At 37.6% G+C, this 23,102-nt stretch overlaps 1 protein-coding gene and 1 long non-coding RNA gene across 9 annotated transcripts in view; one reads left to right on the forward strand and one right to left on the reverse strand.

Moving 5' to 3' along the window:
- The window catches only part of NCOA2 (nuclear receptor coactivator 2), a 202,746-nt gene that overhangs the window by 137,064 nt on the left and 42,580 nt on the right, over positions 1 to 23,102 (reverse strand). Inside the window, exon 1 of one of the 8 annotated variants that reach the window (XM_066993073.1) lies at positions 6,597 to 6,615. The exons of the other annotated variants lie outside the window; for them this stretch is intronic. The gene's annotated coding sequence lies outside the window, so the exon portion shown is untranslated. Of the gene's footprint in view, positions 1 to 6,596; positions 6,616 to 23,102 lie in introns of those variants that run through there. 8 annotated transcript variants of the gene reach the window in all.
- On the forward strand, positions 194 to 9,415 carry LOC125184434 (uncharacterized). Its single transcript, XR_007168412.2, has 3 exons — positions 194 to 337; positions 5,093 to 5,264; positions 8,654 to 9,415. It is a non-coding gene; the product is annotated as an uncharacterized lncRNA (long non-coding RNA).

The following is a 23,102-nucleotide window of genomic DNA, read 5'->3' on the forward strand; positions in this document are numbered from 1 at the left end:
TTTGTGCAAATTATATGGATTTATCAGTACAGATACACACACAAACACACATGCTTTCTTTAAAGTTTAATAAAATCTGCAGGGTCTTCAGGGCTCCTGAAAGCACGTGTGACTTTTACCACCACCACATAAACAGGTCTCTTTAAGGCTCCTCTCCTTGCCATGCCGTTTGCAGATCACAGGAACACGAAGACTCTGAACTGAGTTTTATTTGCACAAGAGCACAGGAAACGTTACACAACACCAGTGCTCATATGGAGGAGGAGAGAATCTGTGCTCCTCACACACAGATTCGCCAGAATTCAACCTTCAGCCACTATTTGCTCAGAGCTTTGAGGTAAGGAGTAATTTATTTATTTTTTTAAGTAAACAAAATCAGCATTCCCAAATACAACACAGAAACAATTTACTGTCATTTGGGGAGTGGAATATACATCTGTGGCTCAGGTACTTTTTAGAAATCTGCTGCAAAACATTAAAACTCTCCTAATCTTTGTCCCTTGCTTGAAGCAAAACAGCTTTGTGTTGCCTCTAAAAATAGGAAGGGAGCAGGGGGAAGGGAAGGGGGTGGGATAAGAGGATAAGTGGGAGTGAGAACTGATACACCATACTGGCATTAATTTATAAAAAGACTAGCAAATTGTATTCTTAGACTATGGCTTTCCTAACAAAGTCAGGCACATTCTCAATTATCAAATAAAAAGAGTCATCCTGTACTTATTCTCTACATGCAAGGAAAAAAAGGAAAAGTTTTGTTTCATCTGTTACCAAAACTATCATTGTGTAGTCAACACTTTTAATGAAATACAGGCCAAAGGATTAGTCAGAGCAGATTCATGGAAAAAACAAAGGAAATCTGTATGCAAATACAAGACTATCACAGTAACTAAGCCCAAGAATGAATCCTGCCCAAGCACCATCCTGCAAGGCACCCACACACCCCAGCTCTGTATCAATGAGAAACAACCTTAATGCAACCCACTGCCCCAAAAGATGGCAAATTATTCTAAAATCATAATTAAAGTGCTAACTTAAGCATTCTAAATACAAAATGTGTAAGAAATACAGCCCCTATATATTAAAATCCTAAGAAGACTGTTCATTTCCATGAAGAAGGAGCAGGCAGGGATCTGGAGGGAAAGACTCTGTGCCCTTGCCTACAATTTGGCTGTTACCACACAGAGGAAAGGCTGCTGCAGAGCAGCTTCCCAGACGGGAGGCAGAAGAGGAGTTATTTGAAAGCTTAGGGTGCTACAAACAACCAAACAAGCAAAGACAGTCGACTTATCATGCTCGCCTTGGGAAAAGCAGGCTGTGTTAAGGAGCCCCAGGTTGGCTGACAAGGCAGCGAACCACTAAAAGGCATCAATGCAGCTTTGCAGGCCAGATCCGGGAGAGGAGGAAGTGGCAACAAAACGCTTTTCATGTTTTAACATCAGCCCAATCTCAGCTGGGGTTTTGTGTGAGTAAATCGGGCTCTAGGAGTTTTTCTCAGAGGGTTATTTTTAAATACCTGACCATATGAGCTTCCTTGGAATAGGAAAAAAGGGGAGGCAAAACTAAACAGTCATTACATATATGTTTAAATATAACATTAAAAAAACCACAAGATATTTAAACTGACTAGAAATGTCCACTTTCATTTTAATTTTAAAGTTGGCAATGGACCTGGACCAAGAGAAGGCTATATTCTGACCGAGATGCAGCAACATGCAGTTTCTAAAACCAGTCTTTAAACCAGTTCAGAAGAGAGAAAAAGTACTTGCTCAAAATCTGTCACTTAGAAAAGCAGCAACTTGGAGTCCTTATTCAGATATGTGCTAACCACTTGGAGCTGAAAGAGAAAGCTCAAGTAGCAAAGGCAACAGCAGCAAGTTCACAACCAGAATGCAGGGCTGCACAGAGTTCACTTGACAGCAGCAACATCAACAAATAAGGTCCGGAGAGCTGACCCTGAGTTTTCTCAATACTACTTTCCCTGCAAGAAGCATCTGCAACCAGTGCCGAAAAGGCTCTTGTGAGCCTTTATCTATTTCTCTTTCAAAATACAGAAATAAACACATCTAGGTCTATGTAAATCATCTCAAAAGATTCAGCAGGATGCTCAGAGAACGCATGATCAGAGGCATGGAGCATTACCAAAAGAAAGGGCTGAGACCAAGAAAGAGTCTACTGGTATCTCATGGCACATTCCTGGATACTGATGCTGCCTGACTGTCATTCTGTTAGGCAGGAACCTAACAACTGTATTTTTTTTCAGCACTACCTCTTAATATATTTAGAATCAAATCACATAATGCTACCTAAAATTACAAACAAAGCAAATGCTTCAAAAACAGGCTTTCAAGATAGAAGAGGCATATTTTTCTGCATAGAGGAAAGTATCCATATATCAATTAATCTCAAATCAACTGTCCCCATCTGTTTACTTGGGCTTTTTTGGGCTGTCACTATCAATAATATATGCAAAAAATTGCCTAGCTCTGCCAATACCGCTGGTTAATTGCCTGTTTACTGAAGTTCTTCTGAGCAAAATTATTTTGTCAAACCAACACGGTGTTTTTAATAGAGTGTTTTGACAATGGAATAGCAAAATTTAAATATTAAAATTATATTATATGATCTCAATGTATGACAGTGTTAGCTACTCAAAGAACTGAACTTCTGCCAGTGTGCATATTCCCTTTCCCAGCCTGTCACTGTTGTTGCTTACTCCCTCATCACCTCCTAGCTTTCTAACTTCAGACTTCTATATCATTAGAAGGAACTGTTTTTTTGGTTTCAAGGAAAATGCACTTGCCCTGTTTCTCACACTGCAAAACACAGAGTTATTAAGCCTTCTTTTGAGTAATAACCCAATAGAAATAACACTAACACCCAACCCCCCCCCAAAAAAAAAAAACAAAACCACACAAAAACCACCAACAGAAGAAAAACACACACTAAAAAAATAAAAAGAAAACATTATCCAAAATGACATTGGTTAATACTTTGCTGGTTTACTTATTTAAATGTTTGGATATTCTATAAATTTTAATTTACTATGTGTACAGCTTGATTTCTGCGATTACAGAGCTTTCCTTCTCATGGAGAAACACAAAAATATCCTACTGTATCTGTATCAAACTCGTTTCCTTTCTGTAACATACACACCAATAGAGCTGAGATGATCTGATAACTCACTTCTGTTTGTCTGCAAGTACTACAGCTAATAAAGTTTTTTTATTGTTTATTAGAGGGGGAAGGAAGAGGTACATCAGCTTTTAATCAAACTGTATGACTCTGTGTATATCTTAAATTTCATTTCCATTCCAAAGCAACAGTTTTCTTTCTGAGCTTATAGTATTTCTCCCAAAGTATGAACAATAACAACAACAAATTTTAAAAGTATGAGCATTCACGCCACATGTACAATGTGTGCACCAATCACCCAGACAGACAGAATAAAATCCCCCGTTACATACAATTTTGAGTACCGACAAGATCTGTACTTGAATTTGCAATACCCCTAAGAGTCGTAGTCATGTCCCGACCCCCTTTGTTTCAGGCAATGTGTTTTGGGTTCCCTTACCCCAAAGAGCCAACAAAATGCTTAAGGCAGTGAACTGATACTAACAGGGGAGTGAAACGAAACATTTAATATTTACAAGAGAAGATCTGGAGTTCCAACCATAAATTAGCATTCTTCAGAGTTGTTTTATTCCTCAGTATTTATAGCTAGTTACAAGATAATAGTTAATTTGGCGTGAGTGCAACTGAGTATCTGCAGGAGACTAAAGCCATTAAAACCATCTGCAGAAAGCAAGTGGAATTAAGTGATCCCAGGGCTACTTCTTTCTGCTAGTACCTTTGTATCTTGAAGAGGCACTGCTTCCTTCCTATCCATATAAATCTTTTCAGTATTCAACAAAGTTATAAAACCACAAAAGGAAAAAGGACAAGAGAAAAAAAAAAAGGTACGAAAGGATCCCTTAATACCAACAAAAACTCATTTCACGTGAAAACAAGGTTTATCTCATTCACTCAGCGTCCGTGTTGATAGCTGCCCTGCCCCCCCCCCCCCCCCCAAAAAAAAAAAAGAAAGAAAAAAGAAAACCCACAAACAAATAGAGCACAGGAATAGAAAATCAATCTCTTGAGTTAGCGCCTAACTTAGCTTGCTTGACCAAATCAATCTCCTCACACAGATGAATTATAACACAACATTTAACCACACACATGCCATTTTCCAACTGTGCTGCCCTCTATACTTCACTACAATATTCACTATATTCAGTATTTTGTCTTACTTCCACTGCCTATTGCACGACTCCATGCATCATTTCTTGCAAGTTTCAGAGCTGTTCGGTGGCAAGAATTATTTTCCTGAGAGAATATTCTACAAAGTTCATCAGTAAGTCGACGTGATTCACTTACAGCATCATTAGCGTTTAGGGTCAGCATTATGCCTGCTTCTAGCATGAGCAACAGGCAGCATATAAATATAGGTGGTTATTATGGAAACTTAGGCCCTTATTTTCCAGAGTACTTAGGAAATACATGTATTTAAATATTCAAAGCACATCATCTCCTGAGTCAAAGTACAGCTTCTCCTTGAGAAGACTGAGCACTCAGCATTTTTGCAAATCAGCCCAAAGCTGAGAGAGGCAAGCAAGGCACAGATTTCGTGACGACCTCCTAAAAAGCTAAGTGACACATGAGCATCACGCAGCAAACGGGCGGCGGAGCCCAGCGCAGAACTCAGCGCTTTCTGGCTGCCCCAGTCAAGAGGCAGCTCTTCTACTCTCACCATCCATTTTTTCCTACCACTAAGGCAGCAATCCAACAGCACTCCTATGAAGAACAGGTCCATCATATGTGCTAAATAAAACTGTAGTTAAATTGTATGCAGGGACCCAGCCAAGGTCTGTCGTCTGATGTATACATAGGCATGGAACTGAACTACGCAGTCTCCAGTGCTTCGAGCTCACAGGACCAGCAACAGCAAGCAAGCCAGCAAGCAAGTCATCGAATTTAGCTTACTTTCACAGATATTACGAAGAGAAGAAAAATAGCGAGTCTCTAATCTTTATTCTCATTTCTGAATAAACAGGTTTCTGAAATGATGCGCCCTCCTGTTTCCTCTTCAGCACAGCGAGCAGTGCCTCCCGCATGGTCTGCCGGACACACCACCTTCTCCTAATATTGCCCTCACCCTGCTCTGCCCTACACCATCCACCGGACCCCCCCAAGCCAAGCACCACGACGCCATTGCGATAAGAAAAGTAAAATAAACGGGGCTGAGCGAGTCTATACAGATAATGCATTTGTTTTGCAAAAGATGCTGAGCAAAGTACAAGTGTACACAATAAGGACAACATCTGATGTTTCCTCTACTGAAATCACAGTATTTTAAAGCTGACGCCCTGCCCAAAATATTGATGTTTTTTTCATTGGGACAGATGAAAATGCATTATGAAATATATCCTTTTCTCCAAAAAATCTAAATTCTCATTCCAAAATACACATTCTACAGAACTGTTGAGAAAGGACACAATAAAGTTTTAAGCAGTCTCACCCACAAAAACAGCTAGACATTTTTGATTGAAAAACACTGAATAAGTATTTATTAATTCAGTTCTAGGTAGATGCCTACCATGAAAAACTGGTAAAGATGGATGCAACTGCAAATCAAATTTCTTATTCATATTGAATCCTGTCAACATAAGTTACAGATATTATATTAACACCCTGTTTAAAAATATTACTTTCTCCAACTCTGCCCCTTTTATGTAGACTGTCAGCTTTACAGGTTATGAATGTTCATGTATTGAATTTTATTTACATGATGTATTGAGTTTTATTTATATATGTTTATATAATTTAAGTATTTTATATAAAAAGAAGTTTCTATGTATTTATATATGACTATAGTCAAAATTTTATTTCAATATAAATGAGAGAGAGAGAGAGTTATGACTGAAGTAAATGAAATGTGAAAGAATAAAGCATCCATTTTGGAAGAATGAACATTTGATGAAAAACTATTCAAGTAAATGTGAAACACACTGCAAAGGCAACTCTAAGTTTGGTTCGTTGGCATCATATTTGTTTACAATTGTAATGTGTAAATAACACCACCCTACTCCAAGATGCCTGTGAACTAAAAATAATAAATTAATTCAAGTCTCCTATGAAGAGACAGATGTTTATCATGCTGGGAAACTGAGCTTCATACGATGAATATTTCCACCTTCCCTTTTGGGTTCCCTTAAAACAAGACTATCAACACGTACAGTAAGCACCTGATCACATCAGGGAGCACAGATTAGTAAACCACAAGATCCACTGTGATCACATAACCTTACTTTTCATGTATTACAGGCCACAAAGCTAAATTAATATTTGAATTAATACTTGAAATAATGCTCTTCTGTAGGGACAGACATCTGATCTTGATTAAAACTCACCGTGAAATTCACCCCATATATGGCAATGCAATGTTCTGCTGTTGTTATCCTTACTGAAAAAAACTTGCACCTTTAGTTTTGAATTAAATTTATCTAGTCTTCCTGCCCCTGAATCTGCTTATAGATTTGTTTGCTTAACTTACAGACCCGCTACCACAGAACAGTTCTTTGTGTAGGAGCACAGCGGCAGGCAAAGGTCATCTCTCCGAGCCTCAACCTCGTCTTTCTGAAGGGACCCAAGACCCAGGCTCTTCAGCTGTTTTCTGATTCTTTAATCAAAAGATTGGACTTGGAGCACTTATAATTTAACCCCACTTATGGGTGCCAGCAGCAAACAAAATAATTAGCTTACCACAGAAATTATAACATCCTGACTACTTGTATATATCTTTGCTCTGTTTTCCATTTGCCCAGCCACATTTGTATTGGTCCTTTTTGCCACGATTATATCAGCAACTCCTGGACTCAGCTGATTATTCACCATCATCCTTCCAACAGCCACCTTTGTTTCTGGATGCAGGACTCCACATTTAATTGCATTCAAATGCATTTTGTCATCTTGCTACCACCTGCCAAGTGGTCCATATGGTTCTGAAGCAGCTGCTTGCTCTCTTCACTGCTCATCATTTCACAAACTTTTGTAACATTTGCAGACTTTTTTCATGTATGAGGTTCTATTTCATATCGTAAATATCAAAGGGCATAAGATCAAATCAGTCACTTGCAGTTTTCCACGGAAATAGTTACTCAGTGATTCCCCATTTACAGCTTATTAGCCATAATTAGTGTAAGTGGGTATAGAGCATTTTGATTATGCCCTATTCCAACTTCTTACAGCTCTGTGCAACACCAAGTCAGAACGTATGGACCACAGACCATCTACAAATTTATCCAGGATAAATGGCAGTCACAGATCTAATTATATAACTTAAGTCTCCGCAGTATCCAAATTCTCATCATCTGCTCTCTTTTTATATGTATTTCATTGTTCAGAATGACTGGAAGAAACATGGGCAAAATGTGACAGCCAACATTGTTTTTCAAGCCTAGAGTTAGGGAATTCTTCTCAGGAGAAAAAAATCCTGACTCCTACTCTTTGCTCCCAGGACTATCTCTGTTTTGTTTCCCAATATTTCTGGGCTAAAACAAAACAAAAAATATTTTTAAAGACTGTAAGAGCTAGAACACCGTACCATGCTCACTCAGTACTGATGAGGAGAGGAAGGAGCTGTACAGCAATCTCAGCACTCAATTATTTAAACTTTATCTGAGCTCTGTTTCTGGAACGTATTGTATCTTAGTATATTTGCATGAAAACTACTAATCGTTTCCCCAGATAAAAATCAGAGCTGATCTTGTCAAATAAGTTATGTTGGCTAGCGTTAATTATATTGACCTCTTTTAATTCTTGGTTAATCAAGTCCTGAGTCAGTCTTATCCAAGACTGGCGTCAGGCTGTTAAGTCTGGAACTTCTTCCAAGTAAATCTTAATTTTCCACATGCAACAAGTTATTGAGGAAAGAAAATAATAATGAATATTATCAGTACAGAGAGCTCTGCAGATAATCCAAGAAGTTACTGGACAGGAGTTCGCTGATTTACCTAGTATGTCTAAATACTCTGCTCTTTCACAGACTCCTGAGCTAGTACTGGAAAGTGTTTCATAATCACATAATCATCTCTTATCACCACAATAGAGGCTTTTTGTGTTGTTGCTTTTTTTTTTTAAACAAAATACAAGAGATAAATTTGTCATTTTCCACATTCTTACATGCAAAGTTACTGTTTTCTCCTTGGGTTTCCTTTGCTTTTTTTTGTTACTTCCTACAAGCACCAGCTTCAGATCATAGATTTGCCTTCTTTTTCCTCCTCCCTCATTTCTTTGTTACACTCAAACTGCCTTTGTCCCCTTCATAATATTGAACATTTTTAAACTACCATTTTTCATTTGCAGAGTGATGGCTTTTTTTTTTTTTTTAAAAAAAAGATTTCACAAATCACATGGCTTTTAAGTGTTTTCTGCAGTGTGAAATACACAAATTTATGTGCATCTATCTTTAGGTATTTTTTATTTTTTTAAACAAAATCAGACAATCATCTTGAAACTTGTTTTTATTTATTAATTTATTTGATGTTTTGGGGGGAGGTATTTTTAATTTTAAAGTTTTATGCTCTGTCGTCATTTGTCTTGTCTTTTTTTTCAGCGTATGGTGCAAAACGTCTTCAACATCTACATTTAGAGCTTTCGAAGTTTGGGTACTGCTAGAGCAAGACTTAAGATATAATCCTCAGCTTGAGGTCTTCCATGACCATCTCTCTCCTCATCTTCCTCAGCTCTGGGAGAGCCAACTAACCCATCTCTTCTAAAGGTGAGGCAGTTGCAACACAGCAAATCTTGATTTTATACTCTGATTTTCAGACAGCTGTGAGGGGAAATTTAAATCTGTTTCAACAGCACAGTTGATGACAGTGTTTCTGGCAAACTCAGATGTCCTCAATATGTCCAGCTCTGGTTCAGTTTTCTGGCTTTAAGTCTGCAAAGTAAGGTGGTGGGAGTTTTGCTTGTTTAGTTTGTTTTGAGCAGTAGCGTTCAGCCTACAGGTGGGTTTTTCCCCAAGCAAGGGGAAAAATTTACTTATGGAAGTGAATGTCCCTCCGCATAGATTTTGAGGTTAAAATATACATTTTTCACTCATGTTTTTCACACAAAATTATTCATTTCCCTTTGGATTAGAGATTCAGTCACACATTAAAGGGCTGACATGATCTCAAGTAGCCTACTGCCCCTGGATAGCAGGCCCCTCAGATTTCCTACCTATGGTTGGTACATTACAAAGAATCCTCAATTAAAAGGACACTCAAAATCCACACCACAGCTGCATGCATTGCTGGTGGGTGCCACTGCCTCCAGGTGACAGGATTTGCAGCATTGCCCCTCTTTAGCACATGCCTTTTGTTTCCCTTCCGTTGAGGGGTGAATCTTCAAATCTTCTCTCACTCAGGAATTAAGAATGAGACAAATATTTTAATGGTCATGTTTTTTTCTAACTGTGGCAGTTTCCCCACATAGAAGAGAGATAAGGGTATCAACCAACAATCTAAAAAAGAAAAAACAATCTCATCGAGAGAGAGGTTGGATTTATGTGGAATATATATGGTTTATTTTTCTAACAAAAAAATTATCAGTGTTTGCATACATACAGTTTTTCTTCTTTGCTATATATTTATAAGCTGGATCAGATGTCTGTACACTGGAAACTGTACTCTAAGATGTTCGCAGTGATTTTCTGAAGGGGTGCCTTAACTTGATCCTTGGCTCATTTCCACCTAGCTGTCTTTTGGAGAAGAAAGTTTGCTTCCTTCACCATTATCTTCATTATTTTGGAATGGAAAGTGAAAGGAATGGAAACAGGAAGATCCCAACCACAACACAAAGAAAAAAAAAATCTTCAAATGAGAAGCAGAAAGAGACAAAACTGGGGACTACTTCAGTTTTTTTGCAGCACATGTTAATCACAGCTATCCTTAAATTAGCACAGCTACAGAACTGCTTAGTTTACTTAAATTATAAAGGCCAGCATCACTGAAGTCCCCCAAAATAATTTTATTTGGTTTTGAAGATATATTAAATCCATAAATTTTGTCAACATTCTCTGCACAATGTGGTCACATTTCACAAAAGCTTAGCTGTTTTGGTTTGCTGGAGACATCAGTTAGGAACAAGAGGGCTTTGGCTTGGGATGCTGGCAACCCTGCATCTCTGTTCACAGCACAACTTACCCACCCCAGTCAGCTTGCCTCACTGCTTATAAAACTAATTTAATAATCCCTTTCTACGCATGACAGACCTTTTGTGCACATCAGGAGAAGTCTGACACACATCACTTTTTAGAAGAAACAACTTTATTTTCCTTAGTACTAAAGTGAATAAAACAGCAAAGCAGGACAATGAAATAATCTCAGCCCACAGAGATGTAAACAATAGGAACCATACTAATCCCTTTCATTAATCAAGCACAGAGGGGGAAAAAATAAATTGAAGCTGTGCTCTCACATTAAAAAATGATAATTCTTAGAAGATGGTTTACTGTAAAAGTTCAAAGACATTTTATACTTTTTATTAAAAATTTTAACAAAATTGTAACTAAAAGTAATCAACAGTCTATTGCTTCTGCATTTCTGACTGACACAAGAAATGCTTTTAATTAAAATCTTTCCAAGTCACTGACAATGTTAGAAGCAGATATCAGATCGCTCTGAGACTTGTCGAAAAGACTTTACCCCATCACACAATAAATGACTTTCTGAATTAACAGAAAAGACAACACATTTGCAGGCAAAGAAAATTCCACTTCTTCCTGATTATCTAAACAAGCAGATAACATTTCAAATATGAAGCAGTCTTCTTATGGGAAAAAGAAAACAAACTCCTCATTAAAAAATGCCCTTTGCTAAGCACTTTCACATACATTGGAAAAGTGACCAGCCTACTAATGTCATTATGCAACCCTTATGTACATATACAAGTTGATTTTTTTTTTTTAATACAGTGGAGAGTGATAAGATACAGTCAATGATATAATCAGTGTCAAGACTCAGGGAAAGATCTTATGCAGATTCCCAAACAGGAAAAAAAAATTAATCAAGAAATCAAGTCACTCTGTAAAACAACTAGGATATGAAAGATTTGGATTAGTCACTTAGTTTCATATACTGTCTCTAACTGTAATCCCAGACTGATGTTTCCCAGAAAGCTAAAGCATCTTTCCCCTACAAATACACCTAAATATTTTCACATTGTTTCATTTGGTACAAAAAGTTCTCTGAGCTGACATCTTGACGCAAATGACTTGAAAAAAGATAAAGCCATTCATATGGAAAAGTACACCCAAACAAGGTATATTTCATCATCCTACAGAATGGCTTTTAAAGAGTCCATAAAATAACATTAACAAATAAATGAATTTGCAAACATGTTCTGAATTAATTTTTCTCAATTTTTGTCCATCATCTCAGTCTCGGCTTTGGCTTTCCTAATGGCAATGCAATGCATCTTGAATGCAGCTCTGAAATCTAAATAAAGTTAATTTATCAGTTAATTCAATATGCACACAGCCAATAGCCACCTTGTTCAATATAGATTGCTTAAGATATGGCTATTTGTAAAGTAAATGCATACTTGCTAAAAAAAATTCAACAAGCACTGTGAGTAAAGTAACAAAGCTTACTTTCCTACAGATCTGTGTTATGTGGTTGATTGATTTTGGTCACATTAAAGCTCTTTCCATGGCTAAGACATTTATGAGATCACCCTTACCAATGCCAATTCCCTTGGGTCTAATGCCTTTTCTTCCTCAGTTCAGGTACTAATAAAGTCTCTCTCCTTTATTCAGCTTTCTGTTGTTATAAAGGTTTTTGAGACATTTACTCCTCCTCCCTTTGAGACATTTGCCAATTTTTATTGAAAAGAGCTAATAATGCAAAAGTAATAAGTGATGAAACCCTAAGACAGACAGACAGCATAATCATAATCATTGCTTTTAATGCAAAACAAGTTTAAACAGTGAACTTCTGAATTTCAAGTGGTCATTAAATCCTTTCTAAGTGAAGGGTATATCTTAGTATATAGGGAATGCATAATACCTTTCATCACATTTGTATTGTACTACCCACAACTCTCATAAGCTGATGAGAACAAAAATTACACTGAATCACAGCAAGCCTGAAATTCTGGGATTGCACAGGTAGGACATTGCCTTGCCTGGCAATTAAGAGCGATGTAGGATCTGTTACCTGCTCTGACCTAATTAACTCCTTACTAAAACTCTTGTCAAGACAAAGCAATTGTTCTTCAAAAAGTGCTAAACCTCACAAGTTAATGCTTAAGCTTCCCCCTAGGCTTTAACTCCATTAACTGGAGGTGTTAATTAGATCGAGCTAGGTAAATCAATCAGGATCACACCTTAAAAGCCTGGACTATGCAAGGCATAACCTTAATATATGGAGTCGATAGATTTATAAGCTTGCTTATTAGCATAACTGCCAAGCAAATATCCCACTAGGCTTGTAAACATCAGCACCTATAAGGTGCAACAATATAAACAGACTAAAGGTTTGCTGTAACGAAGAGAAGTGGGGACACTTACTAAGTTAATAGACACCAGTTAAGTACAACACACACACTTTTTCTGTAATTGGATACAGGCTACCATCTCCCAGCATTACGTAAACAATAAAGGCCTAGCTCTAATATCTCCAGATGAAACATTTAGCAAGACATCACCTAAAGCGGTTTCGGTTCCGAAGTCAGGATCACAGCTCCATAGGGATCAAGGTCCCCGCGCTCAGCATGCACGCAGTCCTGGCACGTCGTGCTGCACCTCGTTCCAGCTGTGAGCCGGCCTGGCGTTTGGCTGAGGGATCAGCTGCCCTGTATGCTTACCGCGCATAGGGGCAAAGGGGACTGCATGCAACAGGGTAGTGGCACGCACAGGGAACAGGTACTGAGGTTTAGCTGACAAACAGCAACTTGCGCATACCATGTGAACATGCTCTTTTCCTCTGGATTAAGCATAACTTTAAAACAAATTCATAGGGGAAAAAAAGGGCTGCGGTTTCTTGGACGTACAAAGAATATGAGTGAGTAGTTCTGGAGAGGGGCAGAGTAGGTGCTGCGTAGGCATAACCTATATTTTTCTTTTCCTGTGGCTTCAGATGCAAAGATTACAGAACAGGAGGATAGAAGATCATCCATAATGAACAGGCTACTTCGTTGATGACTGGAAGATGGATTTATTCATTTCATATATATATAAAAATCCAGATTACTTTATGCACCAAGACTCCTCCAGCTTTCTGACGCTGAGCATGTTTATTTGTGTTTATCACACAACTGGGAAATCCTGCTGCCCAAAATTTTAAGCAGACTAAAATACTGGGATTTTTCTAGAGCTATCTTGCTGGAAACAGTCCTTACATTCATACCCCTCTGAAGATGTTAAGCATGTGCCAAGTCTCCTATTTTAGGCTCATCTTTCATCCATCTCCCTTATAAGGGCAAAGTTTTCCAAGTTTAAATCAATCCAAAGCACTGATTATATATTAAAAAGTCATGCTACAACCTAATTAAATTATTGAACAATTATTTATTTTGCAAAAGCTAAGGGAAAATACTAGATGTAAATTATTTTTAAAAATACAAATAAAAAAAAGGAACATCCCAATTTCAGTCTGTTGCAACCAGCAGTACAGTCCTTTTGAGTTTGAACCCAGAAATTAGTGCAGAGCTTAACAGATGTATACTCTAATAGTGATTTTCTATTTTTTTCCCCTCATGCAACAAGTAGTTCAAATACCTCACAGATTTTATAGAAGAAATTTCAATAGAGTGCAGGAAAATTATGTCTTAATAGTTCTAAACTACATTTAAGGACAATTAGTATATACAATAATTTTCCTTCAAGTTTCCTTCAGTACTGAACTCATTAAACAAATGATATAGCACTATCCTAGCCCCCAACCAAAACAAACAAACAAACAAACAAAAAAATTTCTACAGGCTGGACTTCTCTTAGGTGATTAAAGGCAAGAGGCAAGAGACCCATTGTATGCACGGAGCTCCTAAGGAATGATGGCATAGCCAACAGCTGAATTCCAGTCTTATCAGAGACTTCAATGCTTTCCTGAAGACAATATACTCAACTTTTTCTATCTCCTGAATAATTCTTGCCTTGGCAAGTCATGGAACTTCAGCTCCAACCTCTTAAATACCTAGATTAGATTTGATAATGCTTGAAAATTGCCAGATTTTCTAACATTGGCTATAATTTCATGATTCTTAAGAAAGCATTAACTATAGTAATACTGAAACGAAACAGAGTAAGTAACAAAAAAAAAAGGAAAATGAGTTTTAAAAGACACGGTATTCACCATCTTGCTACTTCTCAGATTTAACACCATTTTATTCCATCAGCAGGAGGCACTTATTTACAATTCTGAGTTATAATCCAAAACCTAGCAGTTAGGTGACTTTGTTTGTTTGTTTTGGGGGATGGGGGAATTTGTTTTGTTTGTTTGTTCAATACTTTAGTCTACAAAGTTGTGGAAAAAACACCTTCAAAGCAAAATCCTCAAACACTAGCAATTTTCCATTCCTGCCTACGAGCTGAAATAACCCACCCTTATAGCTTCATCTTATTGAATACAAAGACATTGTTTGATGCTAAAAAAAAAAAGTGCTTTAGTCAACTGAAAACAAAACAAGTATTCTGTTGTATTTTCAGTTTTGCCATATTTTTAATCATCAAACTTTGCTTGCCACCATTACAAGTCAACTGTTTAGTGTAGATGGGAAATCAACGTGGTATTCATACAATGCAAAAAATACTATGTGTTTTAAGGCAATAACTGAATGACAGTTATGTTAGCAAGCACTTGTAAAGATCATATCAAAGATGACAAACAAAAAGACTTAAATCTGAATAAACAGAGTAGAATGATAGGAATCTTGACATTTTTAGAACAATTAGGAATATTCATTTCCCAATCTACTTCCCAAATCCAAGCGTCATCTTCTAATTGACCCACTTTTCCATTTCTTATCTGTAGTGAATTCACCCTTTCATCATCTGTAGCCTTCTCTCCAAATAAATAAATCTACTTAACAATTTAATGCACTGCTTCTATATGTATAACATTGTTATATCTTTTATTGATGAAAGTTTGAGTTAGGATGCTGAGAGTTTTCAGGAATGGCACTTCCTCTGTATGTGAATGTAAATGGGAGAGCCGTAAATCCTTAGACTGCATCCATCACACTTTAGTATCCCAGCATGGTGGGAGGGGGAGGATTTGAATAAATTCCAGATTCCTTCTCACATTAAAAGTTAATTTGAAAGTTAATTTTGGAATCACTATGTATTTCCTCAGACCTCACTATTGTCTAGTAAGCCTGCAGAACATGAAGAAATTTTGCCACATATCTCAAAAGCAGAAAAATGCACATTTCTGGTTTGTTCTCAGTTCTTTGCAGGACTAGCTTCCACCTCTGGAAAGGAATGTGAAGGTAAGTTTGTTACAAGGGGTTGCCATTGCTCATCACTAATACTTAATACATTTGCTTTACAGTTGAGTCTTCATGAAAATTAAAACCATCAGTCTTTCTCGATAAGAAATTAATCCTGCTAGAATTAAGCAACTTTTTCTTGTGAAGAAGTGAGGAATGCACAATAGGTATCCCATGTACACACAGCATAATTATGATATTCTGTTCAGGCTTGCTTGAAAACATATAGGTTTTGACATCTTTCCATTTACATTTTTGCACCAAAAGACGTGGTTTCAAACATGGAACTGCATAATAGCTACTTAAGAGTCTACATGGGGAGACGGGAGTTTAACCACAATCTCTAGCATACAAACATGGTGTCCTCAATGAGACGAAATTCCTTTCAGCAGCACTGAACTATCTGCCTTATCCTCTGGCATCATGGTTAAGGAACTGATCCTTAATGCACCTAGATAGAACAGGTCACTACATAATAAAGTTTCCAAATGATGCACACTGCTTAGTAGAGGGACCAGAGGTTGAGAAAGAAGCTAAGTTATGCTTTCATCCCTAACAGCAGCCCCAAGAGATACACTGGCAGTCGTCGTATTTCCATAGATGACTTTTCCTTCAGACAGCAAAATAGTGTAGGACCTTCCATAAACATCCAAGGTACTACACACGTATTTAATTTAGGAAAACTGACAACATCAATTCAATTTTTTTTTTGTATAATTAAAGTCAAAATGAAATTTGTAAGAAACACAAGGATCCTAATATTTCAATGAAATTAATTGCTAATCCAGAAATCTTTCTCTTGTCTCCAATGCCAATTCTGCCCCACCCACACTTCACTGAAAACTTCGAAAAACAAGCCAAATGGGCAAGAAAGTCTCACAGCCTCTTCTCACAGTAAGAACACTTGAGCTTGGCATACATTAAATGCACTTTATGACAAACATTCCATTATGTAAACTTCCATGAATAATTTCCTTCTATTTAAATTAAAAATTCAAATTGAAATAAGGCTGCATACCACAAGGGATGTTTTATTCAGTATAACAAAATTAATTCATGTTAAATGTCAGCCAATTTAACCAACCAGAACCTAGATTCTGAATAGATAGATTCAATCAATTTTGAATAAAAATGCAATCAGACAGTACTTGTGATGGAAGCCAGACACCCCTACCGAGCACCCTAACAAATACGGAGTAGTCTTCTTAATAAAGAGATTTATAGGTTTAGAAGTAGTATTTTTTGCATGGGTGGACATGACATAGCAGCACTGCACGTGAATAAATTCTTCTAAAAACAAAACTACTGACATCTACTATCAGCTATGCTGCATGCCAAGTTGTTCCAGCAACACTTTGCCATTTAAGACATAATATTTTCATACTCCAGCCATACAGATCCCAGAGGCTCAAACCCACATTTCCTGATTTCTACAACAAAGAGTGTCATTAACTACCAGCATCATCAGGAATGCAGTAGTACAGTAACCATACTTAAATGAACCTTTCATCTAGTTTGAGAAAAACAAAAGTATGGTGAGACTGGTATGACAAGTTAATCAACTTCTAAGCTATTAACCATTAGCTTCAAACAAGACAGCTCAACTAGTAAGCAAAGTCTTACACGTACAGAACCTGTGCTGAACTCAAGTTAATATGAGTATTAAATATTCAGTTTAGTCTCTGTATTCCGATTCTTGACTTCAGTTTAGTCTGCTTATTCTAATTCACTACTTTCTTTTGTTTTTATTTGATTCATGTATCAAACAATGCATAATTTGATAAGATTTAGCTGCTAAACTAAAGTCTCAAAGGAGGTTTTCCTTGCTACACAACTCTATCATTGGATTCTTACTAAAAGCACAGATTCAAGATATATTTTACTAATATATTGCTGCTTCAAAAATCTGTGCTATTGGTTAAGAGTTATGATTTTTCTAGGTCTTATCTTTTTTTTTTCCTGCAACTTTTGACTGTTGACTTTTATTAAAACAATAATATATTAAAATGTTTTTCTATACTTAGACTCAGTCGAGTCTTACAGCTCTTGGTAATCTTATGACTTTTAATTCCTTACATTCCTGTATGTAATTTTGCTATGCCACAGTCGGTCTATTCACAACAGAAGCCAAGATCTTTACATACAGACCCTCTAACTATGCCTCTTGCTCTTACATCCTCTGCCATCTTAGTATGTTCTGCTAAAACAATACTACTGCCTGTGTTATTTTTACTTTAGCTTGTCCTTACCTTTCCTTTTTCGTAAGGTACATACCTTGAACAATGTGCAGAGATGAGGGACACATCTATGTAAACAAGCAAGTTCCTTAAGCTTCTTATGTAACACACACAAAAGTTGTCCAGTATTAAAACAAAAGTAAAAAAAAAAAAAAACACACACAACAACACGGAGCTGTTGAAGAATATCATTCCTGTTTCACCTGGCTGGGTGCAATGTAACCTAGGGGAGTCCAGAAATGTCTTCCAGGAACCCCACAGGCAGCTTGCCTGGAACAGAACTTCACTTGCAACTCCGCTTTGACAACCAGCACTACTTCTCCTTGCATACCCCGCCAGGCTGTGGTACCGCCATCGATTTTTTGAGACACAAGTACACTGAGCTTCTAGAGATCACAGGTTAAATATTACAGATAATCCTCTTGTAGTTATCTCTAATTTGTTCACATAAATGTTGATTATATTGGCCAGGCTGGTGGCATAAAAATGCTTGCTCTTCCACTGCTCGACTGTGGAGCCCTGAGAGCAGTTCAGCCAGAAAATTAAGAGTTCTTAACCAGTAACACAGCGTCGGTTAATTCCTTTACCTGTAGTTCCTTCTGTTTTGTTTACCAGTTGCACTCACATGAATGGCTGCATCTGTAAAATCCACAGCCTTCAGGAACAATACTTTACTTAAAAGCTTTTCAGACGTTTAAGATCAGCTACGAACATTTATATATCCACTCATTTAACTTCACAGAAATAGAAAAAATTACATGAAGAATCATTTATCTGAGTTACCATTCTCAGAAAACTTGATTTTTTAAAAACATATTTTTAAATTAAAACTGGAAAGTTCTATAGTCTTCAATGGGACTCTTCTCATTATGTTGCTTTTTACCTGTTTGATTCTTAGACATCTGAGGAAGAGCCCCAGAAGTCAAGCCACAATAAATCTCTGAAGGTGCTTGCTATGAGATTAACACAGTTCTAATCACGTCCTGATTAAGTCCACATACACTGAAAAAATCAGCTTCCATTGTAAAGTTATCAAGTGTATTTGCCTTTTACAATTATAATAAACTTTTTTTTCCCAAGAAGGGGGTAGAGGGAAGAAGGATGGAAACTATGACGAAAGACACAAGACAGGAAACAAAGGACAAAAATTTGTGGGAGAATCGCAATTTGTTCACAGAACAAGCTATTTTTGTTAAACAACTTTGAGAACAACTGAAATAAAGACTCTACTTAGAATTAAAACCTAATTAATTTAAAATTAAAGAACTGCAAGCCACACAAAATGGCAGCCTCTGCCTTGCAAAGTTTACAATATAAATGCTGATCCTCTGGGAAAGTTAATGGCACACCCTGCAGGGATTTCCTATTATTCTCAAGATTACTGTCTGCAGGGTGGTGAGAATCTGGTTGGAATTTCTGTAGATTTGGAAAACGCTACAATTTTCTAATACATGTCATAATTCTTTGATCAACATTTAAGTATATAATACTTAATTACACTAGAATTAATACCTCTAAATAGGAACAAATGCCTAAAACCAATGCATACATCACAGAACCTGTGATAATGCAAAGTCCTGTGATTTCAAGACCTGCTTTTTTTTTTTTAAAAAAAAAAAAAGGAATTTCTGGCAAACAAATGTATTGAAATTACTGAAGTTGAATTTGGCCCAGCGTGAGCCAGGCCATTGAGGTGAAACTGTCAGGCATACCCAAAAACATCAAATCACAGAATCTTTTCAACAGTCTCAATGTCAAACAGAAACAACAAGAAAGAAATAAAACAAAGACCTATTGAGGTCAATGGGACATTTCAAATAGCACTGCTATGTACTTTACAATGGAACTTGTTAGTAACCCTTATACTTCAACTGCCTAACTCCTTTCATCATAAAGGATCTTGAAACCTTTTCAAGCAGAAGTGCTTACACCTCAATGGTTTCCAGTATACCTTTGATATTCAGTAGAGGAAATCCCCATGGGCTATATAACTGTTTTCATTTTGTCCCATGAAATTCCTTTCACTTTTGGATGATGTATAAGCTGTTAAAGTCAAATTTTCCTCGTCTCTTGCATTCCTGCAAAATTTTTGGCTGCTTACCATAGTCATAACCAGTGGTTATAAAGCCGAGCTCACTTCACCACCAAAGCAGCAATGGAATTGTCAGAATCACTTTAACTAGTCAGCAGAAAACTTTTTCCTCCTGTGTCCTCTCATTTACCTTCCAAAGTCATTACGCAGGCCAGAAGATCCCTTACCGCCAACCGTGACACTGTGATCCTAAAAAAACAGGTTCAATACCTAGCTACAGCAGCTAATGTTCCACAAGTGGGTAACAAAGAGAATCATTTTCAAGTCTTGGACAAGGGAAAAGACCAGTCATGACCGGTATTTTTCCTGACCATCCAAACAACTTAAAAACCTAAAACCAAACTAACCATCCTACCAAAATCTGATGGCCCTGACAGTTTTGTATCTCAGTCAAATACTCCAAGACATTAGTACCGCAGTACAAAATTACAGCTTATTGTTTCCTACTAATTAAACCCAGGAAGGCTCCTGCACAAGTTATGAAAGAACACAATTTAGTTTACACACTCAAGACACTGAAACATGGGAAACAGTGGCTTGACAGTCATCAGTGCTGCTTTGGATATTCTACCACATCATGCAAATATATTTTGATTGATTTTTTTTTAGTTACATAATACCATTCTTTCATTAAGTTTATCTTCTTCACTATGAGGAAAAACAATATGCAAATATCCCCCCCCCACCCCCCCAAATAAAAGGTAAATAAGCAAACAAGTACAAGCAGGCCAAGACCATTATAGCAACTTTCAAATGAAAAAAATACTCTCATTGCGAAAGAAAGGTTTCTCTTCTTCTGGTAATATGTTATTTTTTCCTCAAGTGTTGAATACTTTTTCAGTATTAATGAGGAAATGAAGCTTTGGTCTAAGAAACCTTGAATTCTGAATTCTCTTTTGATTTGTTTCCCCTCACACCACCACCCCATTTCAGAATAAAAACAAAGGTTTACACTACAGAGCTTACAAAATGGCAGTACACCAGAGTGACATGCAACATGTGTCCCTCCTGTTCCTCAAAAGCAAGGCTTCCATAGCTTCACCACCACCCTTTGAATGAAGAACAACATCTTGCTAATTTTACTTGGTGCCCTTAGTTCTTGGATTGGAGGGAAAAAGAAAAAAAATCAATTCGCAAGCATCCCTCTTTTAATCTCTCCATACCATTCATGAGTTTATCAATCTCTATCCTATCTCTTCTGGCAATAGGACAGACAACTATTTCTTCTTCAGACAGAAGAGTTCTATTTTCAGACCCAAAAGAACAGTTGATCATGCTTAGTGAAGTAAGACGAGTATAAGGTGGGAATCATCTATGGTCCTCATCCACAGCTGGCAGGTTTCAACTGATTCTAGCTCAAGAGGTCTCAGAGCCAAGTTGTTACCTAACCACGGAGGCAATTTCAAAGAGATCAATGTGTAATACTGCCTGAAACTTTTTTCTTGCTGCTTTTAATAGCATGGAGTTAACAATCATCACAACCTCACCCCCAAATGGTAAAAATTTTACACTGAAATCACTGTGACACTCTCACAAAATCATACAATGCATAAGGCTGGAAGGGATCACTGGAGGTCATCTGGTAAAACCTCCCTAATTAATCAGGGGCAGAGAGATGGCTGCACAGGACCATGTCCAAATGGATCTTGATTATCTCCAAGAATATCTCCACAACCTCTCTGGGCAAACTTTCAAGGCAATGACCACAGTTCTATCTAGCTTTTCATCTATGATGAGCCCAGCCAAACACTATTTGGTCATTCCTGCCCTGCTACTCCTCACAACATGAAAGATTCATCCAACTTTGGGACTGTACATGCCTCAAAGCCACTTGAAAGGAACAGGCTTTCCACAGCATCCTGATCACAGTCACAAGACTCTCCTTCAAGCAAACCTTCTTCCCTACTCTATTTATACTCACATAATCTAACAACAGGCTAGAGCTTAGTGGCTCTGTATTGTGTGGATGAAGCATTTACACCTTTTAAACAAGGATGTAAAGAAGATAGCTGCTATCTGCTCTTCTATGCAAATTTAGAAGGGAAATGAGTACCTGTTATATTTCGTGGTATGTACATTACCAAGAATAGATGAACAAGACTGAGTAGCTCAGTAAATCACTTGCAGAATATCAAAGAAAACTGTGAGATCTTCCCATACGATATCTGTGATATCTCAACAAGAACTTCCAGATAGCTTGAGGAAGTCCTGGCTACAGCAAACAGAGACATAGCCTCAACAAACAAGATGCTGGAGTCTGCATAGACTTCTCAAAGAAGTCTGTTCAGTTCTATCCAAAGAAAAATCAATAAGCCTAGAACAGCTGACTGTTCTGTGAGGCAAACCAGTTCAGTCCTGTGCTCCATCAACACTTCCTATGCAGTAACAAGAAAGCAGAGTAGGCTTCTCAAAGTAAAGAATCTTTGACAAGCAGATTTCTTCAAAGGATGCCTAAGTGAAGAAGTCTAAGAGGAAAAAGCCACTTTTTTTTTAAACTATAAATTGGTGAGATACAGGAAGAATAAAACTACCTTGGTAGAAGACTTCAGACGTGCACTGGACAGCAAGCAGCCTTGGTAGAAGAAAATGACGTCTTTACCACAAAGTACCAATACATCAACATTAACACCACAGAAACAGTCACACTTTGATTCACTCAGCAAAGATGAAGGATGCAGTACTGGCTCCAAGGTATGTAATCCTCCAGCTTTAACAACCTCACAGAAGTGATGTAATTTTGACACAGAAGGTGTGCCTGCTTAGAGAAATCCTCATGAAATCTCTTATCCCCCCTGTTTAGCCAGCTCTGCTAAAGCAAATAATGCTGTGCCACACCTGGAAATCTTTGATCTTTCATGCTTCAGGGAGACAGAGTAACCACCAGCCCAGGCAGATGGATGAAGTGGGTCAGAGCGTTTCTTCATAGCACGTAGATTCTTTCAGTCAACAGAGCTCCTGTCTCCTGGAGCTGCCTCTTGCAGTACATGACAGAGCCTACTTCAAAGCAGGAGTCGGCTACTGAGACAGCACCTCAGAGTCACACCAACTCTTCGTAAACTCTCCACAAAGAGTATTTTTAGGCAGGTATCACAAACTTCTCAGAAAGCATCACAGACTTACCACAGTCTCCGTCGAGAGTTTAGGAGAGCTGGAATGCTAGAAGACAGGCCATCCGATCGACTGTCAAACAGCGAGAGGCATCTCAAAGACCAAACACATCGGTTGTAACTACGCCACTACTTTTGGGCTGCCCCAAGGCC

This window comes from Anser cygnoides, chromosome 2 (assembly GCF_040182565.1).
Source record: "Anser cygnoides isolate HZ-2024a breed goose chromosome 2, Taihu_goose_T2T_genome, whole genome shotgun sequence".
In the NCBI taxonomy this organism is placed as follows: domain Eukaryota; kingdom Metazoa; phylum Chordata; class Aves; order Anseriformes; family Anatidae; genus Anser; species Anser cygnoides.